Here is a 7,735-nt window from a genome sequence, read left to right on the forward strand (position 1 = left end):
AAAAAAAAAAAATTCCCCCCCCCCCCCCCCCCCCCCCAATTCATTTTCGAAATCCACGGATAAAAATATCCATCAGCCAACAAAAGTACACGGCCACTCGATGCTCACGTATACAGGCCTCTTTCGATCGACGCCTCTTTCGATCGACGCCTCTTTCGATCGACGCACCGCAGGACACGATACATCAAATGGAAGACTTTCACTCGCGCAAAAATACAATGAGAGACCAACCACGAGGGACTCGGGCTATTCGACGCGACCGGCCCGTGCTTCGCGTATACAGGCACGCCGAAGCTACTATTCGATATCGTGCAAACGTGCGACACACCGCAGGACACGATACATCAAATGGAAGACTTTCACTCGCGCAAAAATACAATGAGAGACCAACCACGAGGGACTCGGGCTATTCGACGCGACCGGCCCGTGCTTCGCGTATACAGGCACGCCGAAGCTACTATTCGATATCGTGCAAAGTCCGTAAAACTGGTTCCATAACGGCATCGCGTACCTACATGAGAATTGAAGCCACGTGACGATATCGCCTACATAGAAATATCCTTTAGACGCGATAACCCGGGACCTACGCATTTCTCTAATTAGCCGGTACACCTTCTACATCGTAGAAAGGCTAGCCCGAGTGAACGGGACAATTGAGGATGCATATTGTGCGTGTTGCGCATACTTCGTGCAAGGGAAGCCGGCGATTAAAGTCGATTAAAAAAGTAAGAGGCCATTGTCGCGAGGCACGTCGATAAGCCTCGAGGTGAGCAGCCGTGCATGAAATTGAAGTCAGATGCGGAAGAGAGTAGACGAAGGGGAGGTATGAGGGTGAGGGGGGGATCGCCATAGGCTACAAACAGAAATAAATAGCACCGGAAGTCTCGACGAGCGGAAATGCAGGCTGGCTCCTTCGGCGAAGGAATTTTAAAGAAATACTTAAAACCAGCCAATTCGGTAAACCCGTATAATGGCCACGTTAAAAGCTACGGTACTCGCGGTTAGAGTTCCACTTTTGACTCTCGCTCGAAACTGCCATGCCGGTGCTACAGATTTGTATGCTAATTCGTATCGGATAATCCCGGATGAGACTGGAGAGACACAGGGCGTGATTTCGACTTGTTGGGATCGGCCTACGACGTGACTCAATGCCTCCACACACGTTCCTCTATACCCTCTACGCGTAAGGTTACGTATATGCCCCGTACATAGGAGAAACGGCTCCTGCATTCTGTACCGATTCTACGCTGATTCTCGCTCCGATATACTGACTAACACGCTCTGCGAACAACACTTTAACTTGATCCCTTATCGGGTAAGATAAGCGCTCGATTTTAATAGAAACAATTATTACGTACGTTATGTGTACACGAATACGCGTAACGCACGTAATATAATATATGTATGTACTATAGATTCAAAGTGACACCTCGTTGTTACGACTGTACGTAAATAAACCTAACCTGACCTGCCGTCGCGCACGGATCAGCCGGTACGTCATGCGGAAGAAAGAAAAACAAAAGGAAATTGATAAGACTGTCAGAAGTTGAGGCAGCTGCGCGTCACGCGGCTCCCAAACGTAGTGCGGATAATCAACGAGTTGGGGAAAAAGTCGTGACGATCGCGGCGCGATGATTCACGGGCGTGCGTGGGACAAGGAGTAAGTTCTGCAAAAATCGGCGCAATCGTTCGAACGATAAAGGTCGGGAGATACCGTGAGCCGTTATTGAGGTGCAACGCGTCGATTAAGTAAACAGCGATAAGTTCGCGACATCTCGTGCCAGAAATTCTCTTGTTTTTCTTGCCTCGCGCAACGAGGTCCCGAGCAACCCGGTTGGTTCATTGATGATTTTTCGTAAAAACACGAGTTCGGCGCGCAAACTGTAATCGACGAGGATCTTCGAGCCGTTCGGATTGGCTGGGTTCCGTTTTACGTGCGCAAACTCTTTATTCTTCATCCCTCGTAAGATATACGCGCAAATCCCCGCGTGAGGATCACGTGGGGGCGAAACAACGGCTTTAACGGCTCCTCGCGCCTTTTCTCCAGAGTCGACTTAGGCCTCCGGAGTTTTGCGTCATTTTACGTTGCGTCATAAATGCTGCGCGTAAATCATAGCAGGAGCGGACAGCCGCCGCGAGAGGCCTTAAGAAAAAGCAGGAACCAAATGGAACAGCTACGGGTTAATCCTTCGTTCTCGTCTACCTGGAGGCGGACTTGAGGTCGGTTGAATTCGCAAGACCTCGGGCGAGGTCGAGCGCGCCTTCGGATAGCGTGCCCGAGGTAGGAATTTCTTGGAAACTGGGGAAAACTATTTTCTCGGTAGGAAGGGACTAGGGTGACACGAATTGCCGAAGCGTCTCGCTGTGAGTTATGGTTCCCTTGCGGGGACACGTGTTCGACACGTGCACCGAACAGAAGTAGCTAAAGAGTTGGGAGCTCTGGGGTTAATCACGAAGAATTTCATCGACCGTGCATCTCATTATCCTCGGGCTTCTATTTTCTATTTTTAGAGAAAGCCAACATTCGAAGTTCTTGCGCAAGATACCTTTATTTCAAGAGTGTCGGCTACCATTCATCATGCACACGCTCCGGTAGAACACCAACGTAACAAACAACGCTGTGACGAAAAAGTGCCCACGTGACTCTTGGAAAAAATCGATGCAAGAGTTTAGAAGCAATCTACGCTATGAAATTATATCTTTAAAGCGAGCCTACGATTTACCTTATCTGTTACTTTGTCAATGGTCAGGGTGAACTTCGGACTGTACAAAGAAATCCTATCTATTTATATTCTTGGAAAGTCCAGGAGTGGTAAACCGCCGCTTCCGTTTCGGAGAATACCCAGGAAAACGTCACGAGGACTCGATCGATCTTTGCGGCATATAAATAATAACCCACGCATTCGTTACGAGGATTCCCAGAGGTCAAAAATTCAATGCATCTCCGTGTCGTCCTACCGGTTTAAAAAGAAATATTTAATTCGCACGCATTTAATCATTCGCCGGATAAGATTTATCGACAATTTATTAAATTCGACCCACGTCTTAACGTCACTCCACTCGCACACCGATTATACTGAGAAATAATTCACTCCCGCGCTAGATAGTCTAGGGTCCCAATGGGACCTATTGTCGCGGGACTTAAACTTTCGCAATCCAACTGCCGACACGTACGCCTGTCTGGTCCCATTCTACACTCCCGATCCTTTCATGGACAGATTGTTATTACCAGCAATGTAAATTGCCTTGGGTGGAAGCTGAGACTGTTAAAAAAAGATGCATCTGGCAACAAAAATATTTGAGGTATTTGTGGAGTTTCCAATGACAACTGTAAAACGTGGATGGGAATGGATGTTGGTTTGAATCGGCGGAAGAGCAAGGTATTTAACTATGGGATGTAGAGTCCTAGTGCAATCGCGATCTTACGTGATGCTATGAATATTCATGTTGTTTATAAGCGTTAACATTATCTTTATTCATCGATCTTCGGGGACCGAAGTTATGGCATTGCTTTACACGTGCCGGCTTAGCGTTAGGCTCTTTCTAACATGGGATCGAGGAGTAAATGCCAGTAGAGCCACTGAATGGCGCGGCAGTCGAGTCTCGAATAAAATTTCTAATGGTATTCGGTTGCTCCGATGAATTAGCAATGATGTAATGGAGCGGCGTTAATCTTTTTCTCTACGAGCCCAAATTAATAAAATATTATACATATGTAGGCGGCGGATCTATGCGTCAGACGCGAGTGATCTCATTGCGTTCTTAGATCTGATCGAGACTTTTCATGAGTGGATCGAACATAATCGCTGCGTTGTTCCGAGTAGAAAAATAAAATACGCTTGGTGTGTCTTGACTTACCATTAAATTCGATGCTGTCCTCCGTATGGCGACGAGTCTAGTCAGCAGAGTATCCACGTTTTCATCCAACCGCCGTACACACTTGTATATACAGAAACACCCACAATAAAAGAACTTCAACTTGTCGCGCACTCTTTTTACAGAACTTGATCTAGATACACGTGGTTATATGGTAAATACAGAAGTCACACTGAACACGTACGAATAAAAAGGTAGACAATGATCCCGTACGAGTAACCGACCCTAGACGAGCCCGATAAAATCACTGACAGAGGTTGTAGGATCAGTCACCTCGGTGGAACTTTGATAGATTTTACTGTCGTTCCCAAATCAAATCATGAACCGATATCTTGACGTTATCCGATTTCTCTCTGGTGGTAAAGTTCACTTCTCCACGAGTGCGTGACAGGGTCGAACTTTACAAGATCGCCTGTCAACAATCCCCTGATTACGTATACAGAGAGCCTCGGGCAGAAAACAAAGCAGCGAGTAAATGGCTGGCAAGAGGTACAAAATGAAAAGAAATAAAGATTCTCGTAAGAGCGGAGAATAAGAGTACGGCGAAAGCACGATCACGCGTCTTCGACGGAAACGTCAGAGCAGCGGCGAAGCGCGCGAGGGAACGATTCGAGAGTCGATTCAAGAATCGTGCGGAGCCGAGCAAAGCCGAAGGGAACCGAACGGAGTCGAGCGCAACCGCGAATGCGTCCGAATAGCGCGACGGCCCAAGTAACACTAACCAGTAAGTTGCAGGCACGCTGCTGGCTGCACGGCGCGGCGCGGCGCCCGCAGGCCGCAGGCCGCAGGCCGTGAGCCGTGCGATAGTCAGCCGCTGCTGGGAGCCTCAAGCTGCCTGTGAAGCTGCCAAACCACCACACAACAGCCAACCGGCTGTCGGCGTCGAGTCTCTTCGGTACGATGCAACTGCGCTACTACGTCACTCTTTTGCTTCTCTTCCTTCGTTTCTTCTTGTCTCTCTCTCTCTCTCTCGGTTCCCTCGGGATGGCTCAAGAGTCGGAACACTACCCACGATCGCTGTGTCACAAGGAAGTGACCTACGCTTTGCTCAAGAAACAATTTTGAATTTGATCCGACGCTGCCACGTGGGTGGACAGTACTAATTTAACATTCAAACTCTGTGCTCCGGACAAGCGTTGGACTCCGGTATGTGAAATAAAACGAGTTTCAGAAATTATTCGTAGTCAGAGATTGGCATTATTAATATGGTGTAACGTGTATTTTATCGTGTATTTAACGTGTATTAGACCCGATCACTTGTAATTAGGTATAACGTAAATGAGCCAATTAATTAGAGACTCGTGGACTCATTAAATTTACGGAGAAGAAGCGTGTGAAATCGGCTTTCCATTTGCGAAAGGGGTTGAACAACCTAACCTAACAGAACTATAAAGAACGGAACAAGATTGCTGGTGTAGCTGCTGGTGGCAAACGACCAGGAGGCAGGAGGAAAGCACGACTCGCACCAGTCTGGACTAGATGAAGTAATAATAGGGTAATTTCGCAGGCATGCAGTGCGCGTTGTGTAACGTCACTATCTCCCAGCGACGTCTTCGATAATTATCAATATCCCAGTTCCTAATCACGAGATTGATTCTTTAACGCCAAAGGGCCTAACTCGCGGTACCATATCTCACGGGTTTCAATTCCTTCACACTTTTCTAACGGTACAACGAATGATCTCAAAATTTCCTTTCACACTTCGCATTTTCACAATCCTCAAAAGTCTTGCCGCACGATGTAAAGGACTGTGCTACTTTTCGCCGCGGGTTGTTTAATCGTAATTCGAGGCGGGTGATATCATAGGGACCCGCATGCCTTTCCATTAATCTCAATTACGCTACAATTAAAACCAGTTGGCCGTAAGTGGGGTCGTGAACCTGTGGGGAGAGCCCACCTTTGAAAACCGGACCTTTCTGTACTTGTCACACCGAACCGTTGTTGCACCCAATCATGATTTACACCAAACTTCGTTAAACCTTACCAAAAGCATTATCGTTTGCATACTCTACTCCAAATTCATTAACATTTACAAATTTTTTTTTCAAAATTTTTCAAATGATACTAGACAAATTAACAAAAATTATATTTCACCCCATCCACCCTCGAGGTTCGACATAAAAATATTTATGGGTGTCACGACCACGTGGTCAGGATTCGCAATGAAGAATAGAGCAACCTCAGTTCCCCCATTAACCCTTCGAGAAAACCCATCAGCGACTGTCGCATGCAAATCAGTCGGCGCCATTTGACAATCAGACCAAAGTCAAGTAAGAAGCGCAGGGCTAATCAGCCTGTATTAAAAGGCCTTCTAAAAATAACGCGAATTATTGCCTCCAGTCATTAATCCGAAACGCCGTTAATACATCGAGAGGATGATAAATCTCCCGATCGTAAATCAGTCTTTATCCTCGACAAAGCACATTCAATCGGTGACGACTCGAGTAAAAGTTATATCGGTCCCATGCTGAATCCAGGCGAATAAAATTTCGGTAGAGTTTTTCAAATTATTCTCAAAAAGTCAAAAATGGAGCAAACCAGGTCCATCCTTAAGTTTAATCTCCCGCACTGAAGATTATAGCGGAGAGCAAAGGACAGTTTAAGAAGTGAACGCCGCCGCCACGGGGGGCCACTTTCCTTTCAGGATATCCTATCTCTCACAGTCGCAAGAGGTAACTAGAACCTGAGTTACCATACTGGCACAAAACGCCTCGTTGAGTCGTTTTACGTCTGTTACGTGTCGAGAAGCGAAGCTCACGCTTTGGTGAATCGACCCCCGTGAAATTCTTTACGAGATAGTACAACCCTCGGTTTCCTATAGCTTTGCCTGTATACAGGTATACCAAGGTATCTCAAGCAGTCCTCGTCACAATGCAAGAATTTTTACCATACAAATTTTCCAGCCAGCTGCGCATCCCCACTCGACCATTCTCTTATACGTTCAGAAATTATTTCCCCCAGAGGATATTCGTTTAAAAATGTATTTTTCAAAAAAATTCATACACCTTAGCCACCCCTCAGATATTAATGATTGTCAGGTATCCGATCGGTCCGTTCTCTATATAAATTCCAGTACATCTTCGTCATCGTCTTGTCAGACTTTCAGGCACATTAGAAACGTGCTCTTCCATTGACAAAATAGTTTCGACTCTTCAGCCCTCTCACGCCTCACGCCCGCGACCACCTAACTCTGCTACCTGGCTGCCCGGCTGCTTCTCGAACACAAGCTAAATTACAATGGGATATCGGACCGTGGTTAATTTCACACGTAAATATTTGCATTCATCAAACTCCAATTTAACCGTGAAATCCGTAAAGCCTTGAACCCCTAAACTTACCTCTACGTTAGTTTCGAAAGAGAATTGACTCTGCCGACCGCAAAGAATTACCACGGGACGAGCGCGAAGCCGCAGCCACGAGATGAGCCTGCAGACGCCGCAACGCATTACGCTTATCAGTGGCATTTTATCAGTATTAAACAAAAGCAGTCACCGTGTGTATTACAATACCGGTGCGGTTAAACTCGTTCTAAGATGATAATTGATAATTTACAAGCTGACTTGACAACAGTCATCGTGACGCACGAAATGGACGAACACGTGGTTGAAAAATTCAGATTTTCTGTAAAGCGTGTTTTTTTAATAAAAAAGAAAAAAAAATTATCCAAACATTATTTCAGTGCAATTTACATTTCGCTCGTACGTCCACTTTTACGTATAAGAAGCGTGAGAAAGGTAAGAGCGGCAATTTCTCTGACTATCGCGCACCGTGAAATTTATAGGTTAGACTCGGAGAACGAATCGAAATGTCAGTACGATACTTCTTTCATGGAAAAAAAAAAAAAAAAAAAAAAAAAAAT

The 7,735-nt window shown here is 46.0% G+C and overlaps 1 protein-coding gene across 4 annotated transcripts in view; it reads right to left on the reverse strand.

The window, feature by feature from the left end:
* Positions 1 to 7,735, reverse strand: part of LOC107263255 — a 152,899-nt gene that overhangs the window by 112,686 nt on the left and 32,478 nt on the right. For 2 of the 4 annotated variants that reach the window (XM_015730242.2, XM_015730246.2), the window contains exon 1: positions 3,859 to 4,568. The exons of 1 other annotated variant lie outside the window; for it this stretch is intronic. The gene's annotated coding sequence lies outside the window, so the exon portion shown is untranslated. Of the gene's footprint in view, positions 1 to 3,858; positions 4,569 to 7,735 lie in introns of those variants that run through there. One more of the 4 variants, XM_015730245.2, reaches the window with a different exon arrangement.

The sequence above is a fragment of the Cephus cinctus genome, unplaced genomic scaffold (genome assembly GCF_000341935.2).
Source record: "Cephus cinctus unplaced genomic scaffold, Ccin1 Ccin1_scaffold0143, whole genome shotgun sequence".
Taxonomy (NCBI): Eukaryota; Metazoa; Arthropoda; class Insecta; order Hymenoptera; family Cephidae; genus Cephus; species Cephus cinctus.